We start from the raw sequence: 24,578 nt of genomic DNA, 5'->3' as shown, positions 1-24,578 counted from the left end.
GAGCCACAACTACTGAGCCCTCATGCCACAACTACTGAAGACCGCACACCTGGAATTGTGCTCCACAACAAGAGAAGCCACTGCAATGAGAAGCCCACACACCACAACGAAGAGTAGCCCCCATTCGCTGCAATTAGAGAAAAAGCCCACACGCAGCAACGAAGACCCAACGCAGCCAAAAAAAAAAAAAAAAAAGTGTTGCCTTCAGTGGGGTTCGTTCTCTGTTTCATAAAGGAAATGAGTTTTGAAAGGAGGTCTGGGCCCAGACTTTGTGGATTGGTGAAGAGGAGCAACTTGACTAAAAGACCAGGATGTAAAATGTAACAAATGCTCTGGGATTGAGGCCACGTGTCTGGCAGTACTTAGGGCTGGAGACCAACCCTCTAAACACTCACAAGGATGAGGCCTGGCATCTTGGGCATCCTCACATGCCCCAGAGTACTCCTGCCTTTGACAGAAGTGAGCTTTTGCCTGAAGACCAGCAGATCTGACATTTTCATCTCACATTTAATCTTTTGATTTACATATTTTTTCTTCCAGTTTTATTGATATATAATTGACACACAATACTGTATAAGTTTAAGGTGTACAGCATAATGATTTGACTTACATACATCATGAAATAATTACCACCATAAGTTTAGTGAACATCCCTCATCTCATATAAGTACAAAATAAAAGAAAAAAAAACTTTTCCCTGCAATAAGAGCTCTTAGGATGTACCCTCTTAACAACTTTTATGTATAACATACAACAGAGCTGATTATATTTATCATGTTGTACATTACATCCCTAGTACTTACTTATCTTCTGCAAGTTTGTACCTTCTGACTGCTTTCATCCAATTCCCCGTCCTCCCATCCGCCGCCCCTGGTCACCACAAATCTGATCTCCTTCTCTATTAGCTTGTGCGCTTGTTCCTTTTTTGAAGTATAATTGACCTACAACACCATGTTAGTTCCTGGTACACAACACAGTGATTCAACATTTCTGTACATTATAAAATGATGACCGTCCACCTCACATTTTAATGACAGAACAGGACCTTGTAAGGACAGACAGACAATGCTGGTCAGAAACCACGAACTGCTGTGAGCTTGTGTGAAGAGAGGAAAGAACATTGATCAGAGTATAGGGAATTGCGTCCTGTTCCCTTCTCTATCCGTACACACTGGGAGGGCTCAGCAAGCCTCAGGCTCATTTACTAAAAAAAGAGAGAGAGAGAGAGTATCCACAGTTACTATGAGACTGTGAAGAAACAGTGGAAGTGAAAAAGAAATACTTGGAAAAGTAGAATTTTTCTGCTCAAATGGATTGCATTTTTATTATATTTTGAAAACTACATTCTTCATGTTCGATGAACTCATTTTGAAAACCAGTGTTTTCCACAATTTTTGAATGATTCACCTATAACAGTAAAAGTTTTAAGGCACACAAAGATCATGATACATGTCTTAGAAATATGACACCCTCCTTAGGTTTACCATTCTTTTTTTCTTTTAATTTTTATTTTTGGCTGCGTTGGGTCTTTGTTGCTGAGCGCGGGCTTTCTCTAGTTGTGACGAGCAGGGGCTACTTTTTTGTTGTGGTGCGCAGGCTTCTCACTGTGATGGCCTCTCTTGTCGCAGAGCAAGGGCTCCAGGTGTGCGGGCTTCAGTAGTTGCAGCACGTGGGCTCAGTAGTTGCGGTGCGTGGGCTTCAGCAGTTGTGGTCTGCAGGCTCTAGAGCACTGGCTCAGCAGTTGTGGCGCACTGGCCTGGTTGCTCTGAGGCACGTGGCATCTTCCCAGACCAGGGATCGAACCCGTGCCCCCTGCATTGTCAGGCGGACTCCTAACCACTGCGCCACCAGGGAATTCCAGGGTTGCCATTCTTATAATGTGGAAAGATATCATTGTTGAAATTTATGTTGACTTTGACATTCTACCAATAGAGACCAAAAATTAAGGTTAAGTCAGAGCCAGATTACTTTAAAAGCTAATCAGGATTATGAATTTGGTCCAATAGGTGAAAGGGAGACATTGTATGTTCTTGAGCAGGGGAGTGACATGAAGTACCACTTAGGAGAGTAAAATTGGCAAGAATGAGCAAACTGAATGGAAGGGACAAGAAAATGCAGTCAAAGCAGTGAAATGGTAACTCCAATACTCCAGCTACAAGGAGCTTCCTCTTCCTTCCCTGAGAACAGGGCCAGCCGGGATAGACTTCTGAAGTCAATGGATATTTTTATTTCTAACATCATTCATCTCTCAGCCTCCGAGCCTCAGAATATAGAGCACCTCATGCTATCCTACGAGCTTCAGTCAGCGCCCATCCACATGGGACCCACACCATAAAAGATCCCCCTCTTCAACTTTGCTTCCTATTCCCCTTCCCCTCCACAGAGAGCCCCTTCTCCAGGTGCAGCTCATCCCAGCTGGGCTCAAAGAGATCAGTCCCCTTGCCTTCAGCCTACAACAAACAGAGACTTTACTCCCTCCCAGAGGACTTTGACTTTCAAAAGAGAATCCATGTTCGCACAAATGGATCTGCGGTCCATGAAATCCCCTGCTGTGCGACCTCATAAATCGCAGCAGGGTGTGTTCTTGGCAGGCAGCCTTAGGGGGGCTACCTCCGCAAGGTGCGGCCCCTGAGCTTATCCTGTGTGTCATAGCTCCTTCCCGTGCTCTCCCAGGATTCCTGGCTTCTCTAACAGCCTATACGTTGAGAATAGGGACAGCCTGTTACTCGGACAAGGCTGCTGCCCCATCTGCCATAGTGGATGCTGGGCTTCCCTGAGAGAGGTGGTCCCAGGCCTGAGCCAGGCAAGCATGGGCTCCAGCTGCTGACATCATAGCGTCACAGAAGGGTAAGGGCAAGAGGAGAGACCAGCAGCGAGAAAAACCTCCCCAGGCCAGGAAATCCTTGCCACCAGCTAGAACCCTTTCTTCATCAGGAAAATGAAGCCCTTTCAGCTACAATATTCTAGGAATCATTGAATTTCTTTAAGGTAAGCTTGCAAGGCACAATCTCTGGGTCATTGCAGGTCACCTGCCATCACAGCTAAAAGTGAAATTGGCCAATTAAGCTGTTACTTCCCAGCAGTTGCCTCATGGAGACATTGATCAGCCTACTGGTTAACAGATTTTTAAGTCTCTTCTCGACTGACTGATGGATTTTACCAAAAAAAGAACTCACAGCTCAGCTTCCAGCCTAACAGGGAGTCACAGTCTGGGATGCCAGAATCAGGGATGAAAACAACTTTACCTAAAGGCAAGTGCTATGTAATAGAGTCCAGAGTCCATAAGGGCTCAGGTAGCGGGACATGCATTGCAGGAACAGCTAGAGAAAAATCAGGTTGATCTGGAAAGTTCTTGTGCAGTACAGGGTCTCAGGCCGGGGCCTGCTTCCCTTTTCTTTCCACCTATCAGTGAACAGCATAAGATTTGGGGAGAAAGGGACAGGATGCAGGCTTGGGGCCAGCCATTGCAGAAACCACTTAAAATGGTATGTCCTATGATGGCACGGGCACCTTTCAGAGCCCTCTTTTTCCATAAGAGCCTCCGGGGATCACCCATTCCCCTGCTCACTCTGGCATCCCAGCCCAGCCTCAGGCCCCTGGGCCACTGCGGAGCTGCAGGAAAGCATTAGAGTTTCTCTCAAATGACACTCTCTGTCCCGTAGCTGATGCCGTTGGTTGGGGAATTTTATTGGCCCCATAAATTCTTTATAGCTGTTCTTGTTTGTTTTGAAAACATTGGAGTTATCAGTCAGATCCTGAAAGAGTTTTATTTCACTCTGCAGGCAGGCCTTATTTTTGGCCTGACAACTTGGAGAGCAGAACCTCTTCATGAAAGGGAAAAGGAGCCAAAGAGAAATGACTTTTCTAAAACGTTTCAAGAAAGAAAAATGGTGCTGGAGGTGGAAGTCCACCTGTGGATGGAGCAGAGTGCAAAGGCAGAAGGCCCCCTCCACGGGTTGCACTGGGGCCTGCCCTCAGAAGGCCCAACACTTGTTTAATGCATGGTTGTCACCATCTTGACATTCTTTAAAAGTTTGGAAGAACGGCCTCTTCATTTTCATTTTGTACTCGACCTCACAAATGATGCAGCCAGTTCCGGCCAGCTGGTCTGTTTTCTAAGAAGTTCCTCCTTGTGTTCTCAGAGGACAAAGGAGGGAGCTCAGGGGAGAAAATGGCCATCTCAGATGTAAGGCTACAAACCAAAGCCCACCTGGGACACAACAGCCTTCAGGCTCACCCCCCAGGTTCCATCTGGTCCTGGCTGGGCCTCCTCTGGTAGAGCAAATCTGTCCTAGAGCAAAGGTCCTTGTTCAGCCTGGGGTGTCCATGCTGAGTCCACACACTCCCCAGGCCATGTCCTGAATGACTTTGGACCCTCAGGTCAGAGGAGCCTCCTTAGAGTACCCAGGGTTCAGGTGGGCTGAGGGGCTGGATTCATTCCCTACAGCTGTTGTAACCACTTCCCGCTGGGGATCTTAAAATAACACAACTTTATTCTCTTACAGTTCTGGATACCAGAAGTGTGAACTCAGTCTTACCGGGCTTAAATCAAGGTGTCTGCAGGTTCCAGGAGAGCATCCCATCGTTGTCTCTTCCAACTTCCGGTGGCTGCTGGCCACTCGTGGCTCATCATGTGACCTCCTCGCTCCTGCCTCGGACTCTGTGGTCACAACGTCTCCCTCCTTTCTGTATTAAGTTCCCCTCTGCCTCCCTTGTATAAGGATGCTTATGATTACATTGAGGGACCACCTAGGAATCTCCCCCTCACCAAGGAGGGATTAATTACCGCTGCAAAGCCCCTTTTGCTATATAAGGTAACATTGACAAGTTCCAGGCATTTAAGGGTGGCTGTCTTTGGGGGCCACTACTCAGGCTGCCTCAAGGGCAGTTGTGAGTTGGTGCTCTGTGGGAGAAGCTCGGGGTCTTCCTGCTGCCCCAGGCTGCTCTACGGCTTCCCTCCCTGCAGCTCCCCACCCTGGGCCTGAATTCCAGAAGGCCCCGGCAGCCATCCACACCTCTGCAGGGCCCCCAGCCCCACTCCCGCCAGGATGTACCTGTAAACAAACACATTCAGAGAAGAGAAGGAGAAGCAGGAGGGGGGGGCGGGCGGCGGGGATGGCCCCAGGACCTTGTTCCTGGCTTCCTTGGCTACCAAGATAAATCGATTTGAGCCAAGATGTGAATCACCTTTAACACTGGCACACATAATCTTAATACCTAGCTAGACCCAAAGAAAGGATGAACAAAGTAATTTCAGGCCCTGGAGAGGCCCATGAGGAGGAGACCTTTGGTTAGGCCCTGGAGGATAAACTATATCAACTTACCAATAGGCAGGGGCAGGTGACCAAGACCAGTTAAAGAGAGTAGCTTGAGCTCTTTATAAACACAGTGGCATGGCCTAAAATGAGCTCTGTGTGGCTGGGTCAGCCTCTGTTTAGCCGCCGAACTTGACCGAGGACAGAACCAGGTGGGTAGGAATAGAGGCCACGTGGCCAATTATCCCAAAGGCTGCTCTTCGGCCATCTCTGACTGGACAGTTTACACACCAGAGAAAACGGTCTCAAATTCTTCACCAGCAGTAAAAAGCCTTGACGATATTGTCCCTTGGAAATGGGAGTAGCACCCTCAGTGGAATTGGGCCTAAAGCAGGTGCTGCAGGGCCTGCCCTGAGCCCCCATGAGGTATATGGAGTTTCCCTCTGGGTCCCTCTTGTCCCCTAAGAGCCCTTCTAACCCCCACCCTGCCTCGCCAAGGTCCCCAAACATGCAACCCACAGTGCCCGATGCTGTCCCCATCTTTAAGGGTTAACGAGAAGGCCAGTTGCCCTGAAAGGGAGGGGCTGGAATCAGGGGGTCTACGGAGGACACGGTATTGCCATAGCCTGCCTGGTCTTCAGAGGACAAGGCCTAAACTAAGGTGACGGTAATAGGGATGAACGGCAAAGAGAATAGAGTTAATGTGGCCCAGTGAGAGCCGTCCATCCACCCACCCACCCTCAAATGTGTTCTCCTGGCCCTCGCCTTGCAAATGATGCTCCCACTATCCCCCAAGCCAGGACTCACCCTTGATTCTTTCCTCTTTTCCTCAGAGCCTTGTAGTTAAACACCATCAGCTCTATTTTTTTCTTTTTTTCAATATTTAAAAATTTTTATTGGAGTGTTGTTTATTTACAATGTTGTGTTAGTTTCAGGTGTACAGCAAAGTGAATCACTTATACATATACAAATATCTACTCTTTTTTAGATTCTTTTCCCATATAGATCATTACAGAGTATTGAGTAGAGTTCCCTGTGCTATAGAGTAGGTCCTTATTAGTTATCTATTTTATATATAATAGTGTGTATATGTCAATCCTGATCTCCCAAGTTATCCCTCCCCGCCCTTTCCCCCTGGTAACCATAAGTTTGTTTTCTACCTCTGTGACTCTATTTCTGTTTTATAAATAAGTTCATTTGTACCATTTTTTTAGATTCCACATATAAGTGATATCACATGATATTTGTCTTTGTCTGACTTACTTCACTTACTATGACAATCTCTAGGTCCATCCATGTTGCCGCAAATGGAATTATTTCATTCCTTTTTATGGCTGAGTAATATTCCATTGTATATATGTACCACATCTTCTTTATCCACTCCTCTGTCCATGGACACTTAGGTTGCTTCTATGTCTTGGCTATTGCAAATTGCGCTGCAATGAATATTGGGGTGCATGTATTTTTTCAAATTACGGTTTTCTCCGAATATATGCCCAGGAGTGGGATTGCTGGATCATATATGGTAGTTCTATATTTAGTTTTTTAAGGAACCTCCATACTGGTTCTCCATAATGGTTGTACCAATTTACATTCCCACTTACAGTGTAGGAGGGTTCTATTTTCAAAATGTATCTTGAATCAGATCACTTCTAATCACCTTCATTGCCATCCTTCTAGTTCAAGCCACCATCTCTTGTCTGAGTTACCAAAACAGTCGGCTTTACATGTATCATTTCATGTGAGTCATTTAATTCCTTCCTGTGAGGAAACAACCTTATGAGTTAAATCCTATATCCTTATCTTAGTGATGAAGAAACTGAGATACAGAGAGCTTACATAAGTGACAGGTCTGGGGCGAGACCCCTGGCTCCCCGTTATGCTATACCCTTCCCCATCTTCTGTGACCAGCTGAAGAGATGGTACAGATCTAAGAACAAACGTGGAAAGCTGCTCGGGATGTACTGCAAAGTGAGAAAATAAGCACTCCATGCCTGTACAGGCAGGAACGCATCTACCTTTGAAAAAATGGTATATGTTCACACATGCATTGAAAGTAGTGTAAAAGGATACCAACAAAATATTAATATTAATATGGGAGAATGGGTGCTTTCTGTTGTAGTTTTTCTCAAAGTTATAAGTGTTTTCTTGTTTGTTTTTTTCTTTAGTTTCCACAATAACCTGGAATAGGTCTTTGCACACATTTCACCTTCTGGGTAAGGCTTCCCTAAGACCCTTACACCTACTCTCACAACTCACCCTTTCCCTCCCCTGCTTTATCTTTCTCCATGGCTCTTATCACCACCCAGTGATTAATTATTTTAGTGATTCTCTGTCTCTCCTCTAGAACGTAAATTCCCTGAGGGTGAGATTTTTGCCTGTTTTGCTCAGTCCTATATTCCTAGACCGTAGAACAGATAACTCTTAGTAAGCACTCAGTTTGTTGAATGAATGAATGAAATGGTTGAACGCAAGGAAAAAGCTTGTCATTTCTGTACGCAAACGTCATAGGCAACCTCTTCTCCTAAGGCAGACAGACCCAGAGGACGCTGAAACTGACACTCCCGTGGCTCAGGCGTCCCTATCAGCTTGGGGCAAGCTGTTTGCTATCTCAGTGCCACACCCCCAACGGGTATTACTGCCAGAGGGCAGCCAGCTCTTTGCTGGAGTGGTAGCCTGTGGTGTTACCTGCCCATCCTGTTCTTTCCTCTGTGTATACAGAAACCTGTAACACCTGGAGATTTCACGCACAGCCAGCTTCCTGTAACTTTGCTCACCGCCTTTGGTGGAAGTGGTCCAGATCTCTCCCTGGCCACAGTGGAAGAGCTTGATCAGGGCACTGTAAACAAAGCCAGGTGCTAACTGCTTCCTGCCCAATAGCGATATTCAGAGCTTTAGCTCAACTCTCAGCCTCAAGAGTCTACTGTGCAATCCTCATCCCACCTTCAAGAACTGTGAGGGAGAAACACAGCCTCATAGCCATCGTATTCGACATAATCCAAGAGCTGAAATTTTCTGTATTGCAAAACAGCGTGGGGACTTTCCTGGCCCCATCAACTTAACAGACAGTTTGGTTTTACAACCAACTGGGGGAAAACTTAGGGAATTCTTGCTTTTGAATCTCCTGGTAAAATGTCGTTGTTGTTGCGTATGTGAATGTTTTTAATTGTTAAAATATTATTATAAAAACACCAAAGAAAATCCATCAAGCATCGTCCCACCATCCCATCGTTACAGTTCTCGTTTTCCAAGGTCCCCTTCCTGTCTTTGCTGGTACGTCATCCTCACACCATTATAGTCATGTCCCACACACAGGTTTGCACTCTGTGTCTAAATTTTTTTTTTCTTTCTAAAAGATGTTTTTAAAATCTTCACAAGTCTAGTTTCTAATGTTGGTATTATATTTTTTAAAGGGTAAGGTGTGAGAGAAGATGGAAGAGAACCCCTAAAACACCAGCCAGCCATACACTGCTGCCACTGCCACCCCATTCTGTGCTCAGCCAAATGCCCTAACACAGCAGTTCTCAAAGCTTTGTTTTCTGGGGGTTTTTGTTCTCTCTCTCTCTTTCTTTTAAATTGCAGTATAGTTGATTTACTCAAACCTTTGGTTTAAAAAAAAAAAACAAAAAAAATAAACCTTTGGTTTTGTGACCTCATCACACTCTTAACAATTATCGAGGACCTCAAAGAGCTTTTGTTTGTGTAGGTTATAGGTATCAATATGTGCTAGAGTAGAAATTAAAACTGTGAAATTTAAAAACATTTATCTATTCATTAAAAAAAAATGACATTACATGTCATCATAAATAACATATTTTCAGAAACTAACACACCATTGTAAAGCAATTATACTCCAATAAAGATGTAAAAAAAAACATATTTTTATGAAAAAGTAACTATACTTTTCAAAACAAAGGAAAAGTTAGTGACAAAACTGGCATTGTTTTGCATTTTTGCAAATTTCTTTAAAGTCTGTCTTAATAAAGGACATCTGGATTCCTCATAACTGCTTCTGCATTCAGTCTTTGTAGTATACGCTTTTGGTTGAAGTATATGAAGAAAGTCCAGCCTCATCCAGATGTGTGATTGGAAAAGGGAGGAGTATTTTAAGTCTTTTAAAATAATTGTGGATGTTCTTTGTTCCTATCCAAATCTTAACAAGCGGAGTTTATAAAGATCAGCTGTAATGTGGAATTTGAAATGATAGCAATAAACTTTTTATATCTGTCACATAAAAAATATATTTGTCTATCTTGTACTTGGGATCGCTCTTATGCATTATTTTGAAACACCATACATTGGTCATTTGGAAGATATTGGTTCACTGAGTCATACAGGGTTTCCTAATGTTGACATAATTTATTATAAAGTATTTTAAAAATCATATTTGCTCATATCACCACCGAGTTCATCAGAAAAGTCTTTAAGTATTGGGAAGCTCTCAAGCTCATAGCGAGAACACAAGTTTTCCCCAAAAACGAGTATTTTTTTTTTTTTTTTTTTTTGCTTAAAAACTTGAATTTTATCATTAGCAACACATGCTATCAGTTGTTTTCCTTGAACTGAGACTCACTGCATTCATTTTTGGAAAAATGTCTGCCAAACACTCTAATCTCAATAGCCATAGTTTGTCGTGCTCATAGTTTCTGTGCTCCATGGAAAATGCAATTAGTTCAGCGTGTAACCCATTCAGTTTGCACAAGCGCTTTTCCTTATGACCACCGGTGTCCTTAGCTTTGCATCAGAAATGCTTTATACTTGCCATTTCATCACACAGCATATTTTAAAAAGTTCTTATGTGAACTTGATTCTTTTTTAAAAAACTATGACTGTATGGTGGTAAAAAATACAGTTTCAATACCACACTGCATTAGGGCATAAAGTCAATGCTTTCATTGATATTGTGGTGCCAAAGAGTTTAATCCACAATTGCTTTTGCACCATTCAGTAAAAAATGCAAATAACCTCATAGTATCATTACGAAGATGGTTGAGCTTGGAAACTTTCTGAGGGGGCCCCAGAGACCCCCTGAGAGTCTGTGGATCATAACTTAAGAACTGCTGCTCTAGGAAAGTTTTGGGATAAATCACTCTGAGCAAAGGAATACTTACTACTCTGGCGTTGGCCTCAGACTCCTATCTGGGGTGAGCTGAGTGGGACATATGTGAGTTATAAGGACTCTTGATCTCTCTACTCTGAGACTATTCTAAAAGAGAACCAAGGGTCCTTGGCCACTTTCTGCTCAGCCATACCCTTTTCCTCAACCCCCTAGGTCTTACCAGTCTGAAGATATCCCAGAGTGACATCATCAAGATGGCAACATGAGTTGTCCTGACCTTACTCCCCCTCACAGGTACAACTAACAACTATTCAAGAACAAGACACCACTGAGAGAATCCTAGAACATGGGAGTGAGGCTGAGACACTTCCCTGCACCAGAGAGACCAACAGAGATTGCATTAGAAAGTAAGAGAAACAGCTACACACTGACTGCCTTGCCCCTCTCCCAGGCCAATGCAACCTCCAGTTCCTCCCGTGGGAAAAGAGGACCCAAGGGGTCAACCAGCCATCCACAGCATTGTGGATGGCTTTGCTGAAACACCTACTCTGATCTCGCCCCATGGGGATTTCAGGAGAATCTGCGGGGCTCAACCCCTGGGAATCTGACTGATGGAGAAGGGAAGGGCTTACAACAGCTAGCACAGGTCGTTGGCTGACCGAGTTCACACCTGTGGTCCCCAAGTAGTAAACGCAACTAGAAGCTTCACTCATCTGCGGAACCAAGTCAAGGGAGCCCTCTGACCAGGGAACTCAGCGGGAGTGGAGATCTGCCTGATTCGGGTCCTCAAATGAGAGGTTCTGCTGGCTCTAGAGCTGGGTTTGCCCACTCTCAGGCAAGGGGTGGATTCACAGCCCCACCCACTGAGGAGAGTGTCTTCTGACCCCACCTGACGAGAAGAGCTGGAGACAGCTCAAGCAAGTTGTGCTGTCCAGCAATGCTCAAGCTGAGAGGTGGGCAGCCCGGAGCCAATAGTTTGCAGAGCAAAGCCAGTGACCCTGCTCAGCCAGGGAACGTGGGGTGGAGTTGGCCTGAGTTGAGACAACAAGGACCTTGACCAATTTTAAAGCTGCTTCTCCCGCTACACCCAGGTACGGAATCTAATTCATACCCCCCACTTATTGCTGAACACAGCCCTCAGTCTCTCTGACCAGGGAACCTATCCAGAGTACACAGGAAGCTGCACAGCCCATTCAACAGCCCTATGTACAGTGACACTTGAACAGAGAGCCCGGCCCATGACTCCCCCCATTTGCAAAGCAAAACTGGTAGGCTCAGCTTACCAGGGAATTCAGTGCACACTCTGGCCCGATTCGGGTTCCCAAACAATTGAGCCGTCCAGGCCCTGAGTCTCATCCTGCTGCCCCGCCAGAGCAGGGAAGCTAATTCATAGCCCCGGCTACTGCAAATATAGTACCCAGTCCTGACCGTTTAGTAAGCCCAACCAAAGAATCCAAGTAACTGCAGAGCTTCGCTTCGCCTCACTTAGGACTCACCCACCAGCAGTCCTATCCAACTGTTCTCAGCCAGTGACACACACCCTTATCCCCATCCCTCAGAGCTCAAACAGCTGCCTTGCCCCAAAATAGACCATTGCATCAGGACCAACCTGCCCGAGGACTTTATCAGTCAGTACACTCAGAAACCCAGGCTGAGCTGACTGGTGAAGAACTGTGTCTTCCAACGTAAAGCTGTAAAGTCAGGAAGAGGAGCCCAACTACTCAAAGGCACAGATATCCAATGTAAGGGATCAAGGATCGTGAAAAATCAGGTAAATATGGCACCACCAAAGGAAACTAACAAAGCTCCAATAACTGACCGTAAAGAAATGGAGACCTATGAACTGTCAGACAAAGAATTCAGAATAATCCTCTTAAGAAAGTTTAGTGAATTACTAGAGAATATTGACAGCAACTAAACAAAATTAGTAAAACAATGCATGGACAAAACGAGAAGTGCAGCAAGGAAACAGTAACCGTAAAACAACAAACAGAAATCCTAGAGTTGAAAAATACAATAACTGAGCTGAAAAATTCAATAGAGTTTCAAAAGTAGACTTGACCATGCAGAAGAAAGAATCAGTGACCTGGAGGATAGGATATTACCTGGCCAAAGGAGCAAAAAGAAAATGAGTGAAGAAATCCTATGGGACTTATGGGACACAATGAAAAGAAACAATATTTGCATTACAGGAATTCCTGGAGAAAAGAAGGAGAAAAGAACAGAAAGTATATTTAAAGTAATAATGGCTGAAAACTTCTCAGACCTGGGGAGAGAAATGGACATCCAGATCCATGAGGACCAAAGGACCCCAAATAGGTTGAATCTGAATAGGGCTACGCTGAGACACATTGTAATTAAATTGTCAAAAGTCAAAGACAAAGAAAGAATTTTAAGAGCATCAAGAGAAAAGAAAGAGGGGGAATTCCTTGGCAGTCCAATGGTTAGGACTCCGTACTTTCACTGCCGAGGGCGCAGGTTCAATCCCTGGTCAGGGAAACTAAGATCCCACAAGCCGAGTGGCACGGCCAAGAAAAGAGAGAAAAGAGGGAGGTTACATACAAAGGAACCCACATAAGACTACAGGCAGATTTCTCAACAGAAACTTTTCAGGCCAAGAGGGAATGGGATGACATATTCAAAACATTGAAAGAAGATAAAAGGTGTCCTTCAGAAATGAAGGAGGTACGATAAAGACTTTCCCAAACAAACAAAAGCTGAGAGAGTTTATTACCACCAGACCTGCCTTACAAGAAATGCTAAAGGGAGTTCTTTGAGTGGAAATAAAAGAACATGAATTAACATTCATAAAAAGACAGATGTTAGCGGAACTTACTGAAATCATTTCACAATATATGAGAGTCAAACCATCATGCTGTATGCCTTAAACTTATACAGTGATGCACGTCAATTACTTCTCAATAAAGCTGGAAAATGTTTCTAAAAAATTATGTATATCCCAAAGAAAAGGTTTTGTCCCTCAGACCCTTGGCAGAGTTCCCCAAACCACTTACTCCATCCTCTAGGCTGTCCTCTGGTCTGGCCAATCTTTCCCAGGGCAGGAAATCCCCACAAGAGGGAACAGCTCCCAGCTTGCCTAATCCCCACTTACCTAAGGCCAAAAGTATGGACAAGAGTTTTTAACACTTTCTTCCCTCCTACTGAAAATACATTCCCTAAGGACTTTGTCCAGAAATACGCCCTCAACCTTTATCAGAATGCAGAAATGGGAAGCTTAAAGCTCTCCCCACTCAGTATTTGATGAGTGACACTCATACTAGCAATTCCGCTTTGTTGGACATTTGTCCTGCTTCTAATAGTTCACGACTAAAAATAATGCAAAAGCAAATACCTTGAAATATATATATTTTTATCTTTGAAAGTCTTTCTTGAGGTTAATCGTTCTACCTGTTGGTTTTAGCCAGCAGACACCTGGCATCTGGCAGGACAAGACTTTTATATTGTGACATTTGGTTGGCTACTTGGGAACCTTATAACTTGTGTGTGCCACACTCTTGATTGTGAAATGAACTGTGCGAACTGTTCCTTTTCCACAGGAAATGTTAGTAATACAAATGGTCTTGAGTGGCAAACAGATGTTCAGTTACTAAGACAGAGAGAACCAAGGTAATGTTGGGGACCAGAATCCAAATAACAGGAAATAGTCACACGATGTAGAAGGTTCTGAGATTCTGTGCAAATTGGACTCTATAATGAGGTAGGTGGACAAAGAGTTAAAATACCAGATTTGAAGATTAAAGCAAGAAATTATTCTCCAGGCAAAAAGTCCAGTATAGCGTTTAACAAACATGGGTTTGGAGTCACATGTATCTAGATTCAATTTCCAGCTCTATAAATTGTGTTTGTGACCTTGAGAAAGCCACCTAAACTGTCCAAAGCTTGGTGTCTTGTCTCTAAAACGGAAATTGTAAATGTTGCTACCTTGATAGGGCTCCTGTGCCCTCAGGCTTCCTTTTGGGTTTGGCCAATGGGAGAACCAACCGATGAGAAGAAGGGAAGAGAAGAGAAAGGTCTCTTCCTTGTGGGGCTGTGGCCGTGGCCCTCCACAAAACATTGCTGTACTTCTCCAGGTCGCCTGCTCTACAGTACTTGCTCCTCTTCCAGTTTCCAGTAGCCTCTCCTTTCCCACGTCCCCTTGGCCCCAGGGATGGGAGCAGTTCTGTTTCTGCTAGCACTAGGATCCACAGCACTATCCCTTGTGATTCCCCTATTGTTCCCACATACTTTTGTAATTAAACCCTTAGTAAATAGACCCTCCTCAAATTATCCTACTTTTCATGTGCATATCTGATTCTCTTTGGGACCCACACAAATGCAAAGTCCTTTCCCTGCTTTTCTCTGTATCATAGGGAACTACACTCCCCAGGCACTCAGGCTTCCAAGTGAGATCAGCCAATAAGGACAGTGGTAAATACTGGATGATGGAAGGCAGGAACTTGCCCATGTGTGTCCTCCTTTGCTTTCAGTGGCGCCCCTGTGGTTCCAGCTTCTACCCTGTGCTGGCCTCTGAGCTTCCATAACTCAACCCTTTTTCTTTTGCTTCCTGTTGCTAACCTCTCAGTTGCTTCATCATTGCTATCTGGGTTCTCACCTCTTCCATCACCTGCAGAACCAGTTCCCTAGATTGAATATCTTTTGTTTTAAATACTCAGAGGCTTTCTGTTTCCTGTTGAGTTTCTGCTCCTGATTGATACATTCTCTAAGCCTTAGTTTCCTCATCTGTAAAACAAAGGTAATAAAGAATACCCATCTCTGAAGGATATTGTGAGAATATCAAAGTGTGAAAACTACACATAGTGTATATAGTAACTGCTGAATACATATTAACCATTATTTGTCTTCTCGGAGTTTCTGGTGGTCTTTGGGGTAAAGTTCACCCTCTGTAATATGACTTAGAAAGTCTGGCCCCTGGCTTCCTTCCAACCCATGGTAGGACAGGAATCCCAAACAGGAAGTCATGGGTAAAGGTGTACAGAATACCTGCTTGTCACTAGGAAGCAAAGGATCAGAAATCCGGATGGAAAACAGTGCAAGGCTACACAAACAGAGGAACCATACAGTGAGAATGAAACTGAGATAAGTTTCCAGTCCTGCTGGAACAGGAAGCTGCTCCACCTCCTATTATGCAAAGTTAGAAAGGCAAATGGCGGCATCTGGTTGGAAAAGGAGAGAAGGGGAGTACAGGTTAACTAATTCTGACAGAAAGGTTATAGAGTGCTGGGCATGTCCCTTGAGTTAAGTGATTCAGGTGGCATTCAAAAGTCCTAGTATGTGGGGAAAATCCAGAGCCCTCTCTTTTATTTCGCCTGTCACCATGGAGCTGGGTTTCTTGACTGGGCTGTCTACACCATCAAACCAACCAGAGACCTAATCTTCTCTTATCTTGGTGCCCACACCCACGGGAGGGAGGCTGGTTAGCTCCCCCTTCTCCCCGAAGCTGGTAAGGACTGGGTGGGTACGTCTTGTGTTCCTGTTGTGAAATGGAATGTACAAACAGGGGATGTGATTCATGTCTGTAGACACATAGTATTCCTGACAGCTAATCAGGAAATGCCTTTTTATGTCTGGTCTTGCAAAGTCTCTTCGAAAGTTTGATGGAGGTTAGATGGAAGTCATCATTTAACAAGTCTCTCCAAGGACTGACGCCACACGCCGGGCACCACCAAAACTCTACATCCTCCCTCCTCTTCCTCTGCCCCACGCCTGTCCCTGACCCACACCTCCGATACATACACGCACACACCACACACACATCCTTTGGAAGAAACGTCACATAACATGAGGTATTCCTGAGACTGAAGTATGTTGTTTGTTTTCAAGGAAGAATAACAGTTTCCCTTAATTTATATGAAATAGTGAGGAATATTTAAAAGGCTTGTAAGAACAAATAAATCCAGCTCTCATCTGGTGCTCAGTAAATGGGGATGAGGGGAACAGGTAGGGAGAAGAGTCATCTATAAATCAAATGCATTTAACAACTTGAATTGTGGCTTCCCCAGAAGGAAATAAAAACTGCTCCTCTGATCAGAGAAGCAGAGCTGATTAGTTTATCTTTCATTCATTAATTGATTAGTTTTGCAGGGAGGCACCTAAATTAACAAAAAGGGCTAGATGTCAAGGAAAGACAAGATATTCATGGAAAGATGATGGAAACCACAATTTACTGGTGGCAATAGTTTACTGGAAACCATTCCTTAAACATCTGAACAAAAATGAAAGTCAATATTTTAATGAACTTAGGCCAAGGGAAGCGATGTGCTTAAAACCTTTCCAGGGTCAGGACTTTCGCTCAATGAGTAAATAGTGTTGGATTGGTTGATTAATAAGGATGTAGTTCTGAGCTTCCCTGGTGGCGCAGTGGTTGAGAGTCCACTTGCCAATGCAGGGGACACGGGTTCGTGCCCTGGTCCGGGAAGATCCCACATGTCGCGGAGCGGCTGGGCCCGTGAGCCATGGCCACTGAGCCTGCACGTCCGGAGCCTGTGCTCCGCAACAGGAGAGGCCACAACAGTGAGAGGCCCGCGTATCGCAAAAAAAAAAAAAAAAAATAAGGATGTAGTTTGAATTCCTTGAGATTTAACAAGACAACAAATTGGCCTTGTTTTAGATTTCTCCTTTGGACCAGCAAGAACACTTTGACACACCTCCCCCATAGGGAGGAGGGGGAGGGAACCTCCTTGATGAACCCTTTCCCAGACCCTGAGTTCCCCAACCCTGAAGTCACACACAGGTTGGGATATACAGAGGGGACCTCTGCGTTGAGAGAGATTTATTCAATGCCTTCTTGAAACGACCAGATGGGGGGATAGAGGAGCTTTTTGTAAAACTAGGTATCCCTTCTGCCCTACAAAAAAAAAAAAAGTAAAATTTGCTTCTCTGGTCAGAGGGGCAGTTTTTATTTCCTTTGGGGGAAGCCTCCATTCAACTGGACATATGGATGACTCTCCTCCCTCTCTGTTCCCTCGTCCCCCCTTTTTTGAGCACGATGAAAACAAATGAAGTCATCCTTGTCTCCTCTGCTCTATTTTCTCAACAAGTCTTTTTGGCCAGCACTTTTGAAGGGGCCTCCAACTTTCTCTTATCTCTGTCCTTGGGACTTCGCACGAGCGTGTTTTTTATTTTATTTATTTATTTATTTTTTTTTTTAAATTTTTTGCGGTACGCGGGCCTCTCACTGTCGCGGCCTCTCCCGTTGCGGAGCACAGGCTCCGGACGCGCAGGCTCAGCGGCCATGGCTCACGGGCCCAGCCGCTCCGCGGCGTGTGGGATCCTCCCGGACCGGGGGCACGAACCTGTGTCCCCTGCATCGGCAGGCAGACCCTCAACCACTGCGCCACCATGGAAGCCCCCTCAGACATACTTTTTTTTTTTTTTTTGCGGTACGCGGGCCTCTCACTGTTGTGGCCTCCCCCGTTGCGGAGGGCAGGCTCCGGACGCGCAGGCTCAGTGGCCATGGCTCACGGGCCCAGCCGCTCCGTGGCACCTGGGATCTTCCCGGACCGGGGCACGAACCCGTGTCCCCTGCATCGGCAGGCGGACCCCTAACCACTGCGCCACCAGGTAAGCCCACGAGCGTGTTTTAATAGCCTCTCTTCCCCTTCTTTCCTCCTAAAGGTTGAAGCTTCCTAACACTCTTCTTTCATGTGCCGCTGTCCCTCCACAACTACCTTTTGCTTTCACGCTGAGTCTAAAGTTCACTTCAGAGCTCTCAGCTGTCCTCCCCATCTGGTCCTCCCTCTAGAGGCATCGGTGTCCTCCTCCGCTGGCTGGGCTTCTTTCTGTCTTCCTTCTCCTTCTCCACGGATTTCACCCTCCGTGGACGTTCCTCCCCTCTCTCTGCAGAGCACACCTCCCCATCCAAGCCCTGCTTCTCGAGGACTTCGTTCTCGTATTCTTCCCTTTCTCGAAGCTCCCTCAACATGTAGAGTTTGTGGTGGTCAGTTTAGCACCTGATCCACCACACTTAACAGATCATTTCCAAACTGCTCCATTTGTGTGAATCTTGTCTTCCATCAGTATGATAAGGTTTTCAAGGATAGAAATCTATTTCCTCTGCTTACCTGTATTGACTGTAGAAAAAGTTTAGAAGCGAATGCGTGATGGATCCATTGACATCATCGTGGGGTGGAGAGGCCTTTGGAGTCAGACTAATCTCGAAGCTGCCACCTCCTCAACAGGTGGCTGAAACCTCTGAGTCTCCATTTCCTCACCTGTAAAAAGGGGACACTAACACTTGGCAGAGTTGCTTAGAGTATTAATGTCATGAAATATTACCGGAAAAAAAACCCGAACGAACTTTTTGGCCAACCCAGTCCTAAGGCTTCCTACATACTGTTTGGCCCATAATTAGATGCCCAGGACATGCTAGCAATTTCTGTTATTGAACTCTGGAGGGAGTAGGTGGCAAGATTCAGTTCTGGAACTGAATGGGACTCACTGTAGGAGACCCTTGCCCTTTGATCCCTAACTGATAGGGAGAGAAGAAGCAAGTGTAGTTTGCCGTCTGCTCAGCCCAGACATAGTTGACTTGCGTCTAACTCCCTGAAGGAGATTTACTTTATAAGGTGAGAATGCAAGTCTTTCCAGATGGGACCAGCATACCAGAGGCTCATTCCCTGTGCCCAGCTCATAAGCTCCTTGCCTCAGAGATAATGCAGGGCCCAGTTGTAGCAGTCGACGTTGTCATCCGAGAGCAATACCCCAGAGACAAGAAGCAGACATTTGGCCTTGGCAGAGAGATTTTCTAGGCACCGGGCTGGTGCTAGACACATAAGGAATGGCTCGATCAATCCTGCAGCGACCTGGAGGCTGAAAGGCACAGAGAAATATGAGAGAATAAAGTAACAGACTCTGAAATAGCGCTTACTATGTGCCTACATTGCTCTAAGAATTTCTATATAGCAATTTAGTTAATCCTCACAACCACCCTATGAGATAGATACTATTATTGAGCTGGATCATCTCTGTCTACCCACCTGCCAGTCTCTGCCCTTCTTTTATAGATGATGGCACTGAATCCCAGGGAAGCTGAGTAATATCAAGTAATTGGTGGGGCTGGGACTCAAACCAGGCACCCAGACAGCCTGGTCCCAGAGTTGGGCTCTACATTCTCCTCCCAACATAGCTTATGGAGCTAATAACCAAGACGTGACCAGTGCAAACCCCACTACTGCAGCTTTGTACTTTCTTGGCCTCTTTAGGCTACCTCCCCAGATCAGTTCTCAGTACTCAGGCCACCAGGCTCACACTGTAGATGTGGCAACTTACTGGGCATTGCCTCCTTCTATAAGAAATGTGCAAACCCCTTCCCAGGCCATTGCCTATTCAGAGTGGTCTTGCTTATGTCAGTCTGACTCCAAACTGGACCGAAGGCTTTGGAAAGAAGTGGAGAGGAAGAATGCCACAGCCTCCCCAGGCCCACTGCAAAGGGATAGGGCATGGGATCCTTTCCTGTTTCTTTATACTCCCTTTTCCTCCCTCTGAAAATGAGGATAATTCACAAAGATCCTAATGAAACTTTGGATATAGAGGAAGCCAAGACTTTTGCTCTCTGTGTGGGATAACATTGAACTCAGTTGGTAAATACAACTAAAAAAGAAACACAATTTTGCTTTCCATGCTTGCCATTTTTTATTTGAGGGGTAGGGGGCTCCTCTTTGAGTATCATGCAATCACATTTTTCTCAAATGTGAAAAAGTAAAGAAAATATTAGATGAATAGATTCACATCTTAATGGACAAGAAAAGAGACATCCAGGTGAGTGTTCACCAACCTTCTTACAGACATTGATACCGAGTGAAGTACCATTCTATAAAAAAATGAACACTTGACCAGAAGGCTTGTAAAGTTGGAATCATTTGATTCTGAGACTGACTTTAAGGATATTTGGTGGGGGGAAAGCCTGGGGAATCCTCTAGCGGTCCAGGGTTTAGGACTCGGCACTTTCACTGTCAGGACAAGGGTCGATCCCGGGGCCAGGGAGCTAAGATCCCACATGCTGTGCGGTGCAGCCAAATGAAAAAAAAAAAAAGGATATTTGGATCCTTTTTCTCCTCTTTAGCGTCCATTATATTTAAGGAATAATTCTTTATTTCACATGTAGTGGTTAAAGTCATGGACTCTGGGGCCAAACTACATGAACTCATACTCTGGACCAGCCACTCTAGGAATTTGGGTTCACCCAGAAGCTGGATCTGAGATAAGGATTTGGATACAAATGGCTTATTTGAGAGGTAATGCCAGGAAGCACCAGTAAGGGAGTGGAGAGGTGGTTCAGGAAAGGGAAGACAGACAACATGGTGTGCATTAAGGGGCAGGGTACCTAGGGGTGTCTGGGGTTCTAGTCCAAGGGTGTTTCTCTGGAAAACTGTAGAGAATGTGATTCAGAGGCATCCCACCCAAGGGGCAAAGAAGCTGAGTATTTATCTACCACCTCCCATCTTTCATTGGCTGAGAGCTACCCACTAGTATGTGAATTCCCTGGGATTTCTGGCCTTCCCCCTTACAAGCCAATTTTGCTCCTGTGGCCACAGAAGCCCTCTGACAGGAGTGGGGACCTGCTTGTCTGCATGGGACAAGTGAGAACCAAAGGATGGGGGTGGAGGACCAACAGCCTCTGCTACAGTCCCCCCCGTCATCACACAAATCTATCCATGCATCTGTCTTGTCACTGAGCTTTGAAGGTGGCTGGTCACAATTTCCAAGGGGAAAAAAACAATTTATAACAGTCCCATGGGTGAGATAAGCCACAGCCCCTTCTGCTGCAGTTAGTCCAAAGGATCTAATCCTGCCCTTCATCATCTTGCTCTTCTACCCCTCACTCTGAATTCCCCTGACCCTCGGCCAGTCCTTCTGCTGGTCTAGGTTGTGTGCCCAGTGGGATAAGCTACACCCGCATCCCTGAGGGGTCTGAACCCCAGGTCTCCATGTCCTTGTCAAGGGTGTAGTTGCTGCAATTGCCCATCCACAGTCTAGATGCATTAAGAGGGGACCCAAGCTGTCCTTTGAGTTCCAGACACACTTCTTCCTGTTCCCACTGTGTAGAAAGAAGCCTGTTTCCTTATGATAATCAAGGTCAATTTTTCCTGCCAGTATAAAAACTCTTTTTCTTTTCTTTCTTGTTTTTTTTTTTTTTTTTTTTTTTGGCTTACTGGACTGTTGACCCAGGAGTTTTAAATGACCAGGTGACAGACACAGCTTTAAATTTAGTGAAGCCCTGACTAAATTTGTACAGAAGTTCCTCTCACCTCCGTTTACTTCAGGAACCGGGGTCTTTAGTCTAGGAGAAACCAAAGTTGCAGAAACAGGAAGTACAACCTCTCCAAGTAGGTCACTAGGAATGATGGTGAGAGGACCACTTCCTACTTTTAATTCCTGGATCTGTGAATTCCACCTCCCAGGATAATGACTTGATGCATATACCGTACCTTGAAGACCAGTGTCCCAAGCCCATGGAGCATCATCCCCAGCTGGCATCGTAGCTAAGTCTTCATGAGTCCATTCCAAAACTCTACCTGGCCAGCAGCCTCCAGACGATGGGGTGTGTGCTAGCATCAGTAGATCCTGTGGTTGCGTGACTGTTGTCTCGACTTCACTGTAAAGTTGTTCCTTTGGTCTGAGGTGATGTTACGTGGATTCCCATGTTGGTAAACCAGACATTCTGTGAATCCTTAGATAAAGGTAGACAGGGAAGTTAAATCCACCCCCACTAAGCACGAGTCTGTGTCTCCTTCCAAGTGGGATGGGTCTAATATAATCAACTTTCGACCAGTGGTAAGTTGACTCCTTGAGGGATGGTGCAAAACTGAGAGCTCAGCATCAGTCTCCGCTGTTAATGGGTCAGGCGGTAGATGCGGCAGTAGCTAGGTCAGCCTTGATAAGGGGATCCCATGCTGGTGCCTCCATCCCTGTCATTCTTATAATCAAATTACAGGCCTGGTTTTCAGCAGTCTGCCCTCCAGCTGCAGAAGATGTGAGTCTCTTTATACACCAGCCCAGAGGACTCCTTACCTTCTTCTTCTTCACTGACATGAGCCTGTTCACTTCTTTTTTCAGAGTGACTACTGCAAACAGCAGAGACCAACCCCCACTCTTTGTAGTTACCATTGCCCCCACGTCTCTCAAGTGCCGGAGCTATAGCATAAGCCAGGGCGTCCCTTTCCATCGGTACTGCATCCCAATCCCCCACGGTGAGTCTTAGTAAGTATAATGCTCCAGCACACAAGGGGTTTTCACCACCTAACTTACCACCAGGAAAGGATACGTGTTACCTTCTGGCCAGTGAACGATCAGGTTCCAAATCACACTTGTAGGTCTGTTTTCTCGGGCCACTTCCAATTCATCCAGCTGTCATGGTTGAGTTTCCAAAAAAACAGATCCTGAGACAAAGATTTGAGTGGAGCTGAAACCAGGAAGCATCATTTAGTGATAGATGCAACGGAGAAGAGCGAATACAAGGTGTGTTGAGGAGCATTTTAATGTTGTTGGCATTGTGGACACAGTAACGATGGGGAGCTCTGGAAGACCATACAGAGTGTGCTGCAGAAGCGTCCTACTCGAGGTGAAAGGATGCTGGGCTGCTTATCCTCCAGCTTCATTGGGTGAGGTCTGTCCCCAGGGCCATTAATTCTCTGGAACTTCCAACCCAAAGGAGAGTTGGTAAATAATCTCCTGTAGGGTCTACATTCAGATGATCAAAACTAATGTGAGACTTCACGTGATGAAACCCAAAGTAAGACAACCCTTGGCAGTTTTCAAATTCAACTAGGTTGAATGCTTCAAGATAAGGACCAAAGCCATGAGGTTGTCTTCCTTTGCAAATGAGGTGACTGGTCTCCCAAAAAAAGAAGGGGGAGATTACATAAGCAAATTACTATTTCTTAAGATGTATGAATTTCCACTGTGGGACACATCCCACAGTTTCGGTGTAAATTTCCTAGTCTTGCCACTGACAGTTCCTTTCCATCTTCCCATCACAAGGCCCTGTAGTCTGGGTTAAAGCTGTATGAGAGATGGAGGCTGGAAGACCTGAGTTCTCTTTCCTGCTCTGGCGTCAGCTCATCATCAGGTATTGGGCTCTGTTCTCAACCTCTCTGGACCTCAACTCTCTCATCCATAAAATATGGGCAAAATAACTTCATCCATTACTTTACTGATTAAATAAGATGCTGTGTATGTGTGAAGGGTTTGTAAGGTTAAAATAAAAATGCTATTTAAAATGAGTTTATATTAAAAATCATTGTCAACTCTGCAAGAGGTGGAACCTGGGCCTTTCAATGCAGCTTTTAGAGACACACATCTTTAAGAATCATCTCTGGCACTAGCCTCTCGCTTTCGCCCTGTTCCATGATACCTGGCCCGGCTAAACTCACGTCTTTCTTCTCTTCTTCAGCTACCTCCTCTGGGTTTGTCCAGGTCTCCATGCCCTCACTCTGGTCACCGACTCTATTCCTACATTTGTACCCTGCATTTGGTGTAACACCCTGGGAACATCTTGTGTCACATTCCGACACTGCATCTCCCTTGATTTGAGCTTGAATGCCCTGGCTCTCTTCCTGCCTGAATTCTTCTCCTTTTGCCCAGCCTCCCACACTAGGACAATAACTCTGCTGTGATCCATTTTTTGGTCAATATAGATCCTAGATGAGGGAGAGAGTATGATTTTTAACTGGCCCACTTGAACCACCAGAGTCTAATTCTCAAGTTACACACACAAAAATAATAATTCAATTGAAAGAAGGGTTAGGGTATAGTTTATAAGTCTCATTCCACCAGCCACAACTGCTAGGACTTCTTTTATCTTCCAGGGCATCTGGACACACTACACAAAGGGAACCCACACCTCAAGGTAGCTGAAACTTAAATCACAGTAAAAACTCAGTAATTTGAAATTGATTCTGAATCAGTAAACAGTAGGATTCCTGTGCAAAAAGCATGAGACTGGGTGCCTGGCACATAATGAGGGCCCAGTAATATTTGTTGAATGACAGAATGAGAGTCGCAATATGTGATTTTTTGGCCCAAGCTTCACTGATAATCATTCACAGTATGGTTCTGGATAAACGCTTAATCCCCCAGGCCTCAGTTTCTTCATGAATATAAGGCTAGCATCTCTGTGGTCCCTTCCAGATCTAAAATCCTCTTCTATGTAACTGGGCTAAAGTTCACTTTTTATTTTTTGGCGGTACGTGGGCCTCTCACTGCTGTGGCCTCTCCCGTTGTGGAGCACAGGCTCCGGACGCGCA

At 45.3% G+C, this 24,578-nt stretch overlaps 1 pseudogene; it reads right to left on the bottom strand.

The window, feature by feature from the left end:
• LOC116751118 overlaps positions 1 to 23,756 on the bottom strand; it is an 80,919-nt pseudogene extending 57,163 nt beyond the window's left edge.
• Positions 23,757 to 24,578: the final 822 nt, after the last annotated feature.

Source organism: Phocoena sinus, chromosome 3 (assembly GCF_008692025.1).
Source record: "Phocoena sinus isolate mPhoSin1 chromosome 3, mPhoSin1.pri, whole genome shotgun sequence".
Taxonomy (NCBI): domain Eukaryota; kingdom Metazoa; phylum Chordata; class Mammalia; order Artiodactyla; family Phocoenidae; genus Phocoena; species Phocoena sinus.
Note: the sequence above shows the minus strand (reverse complement) of the source record. Positions and strands in the feature narration are given on the sequence as shown.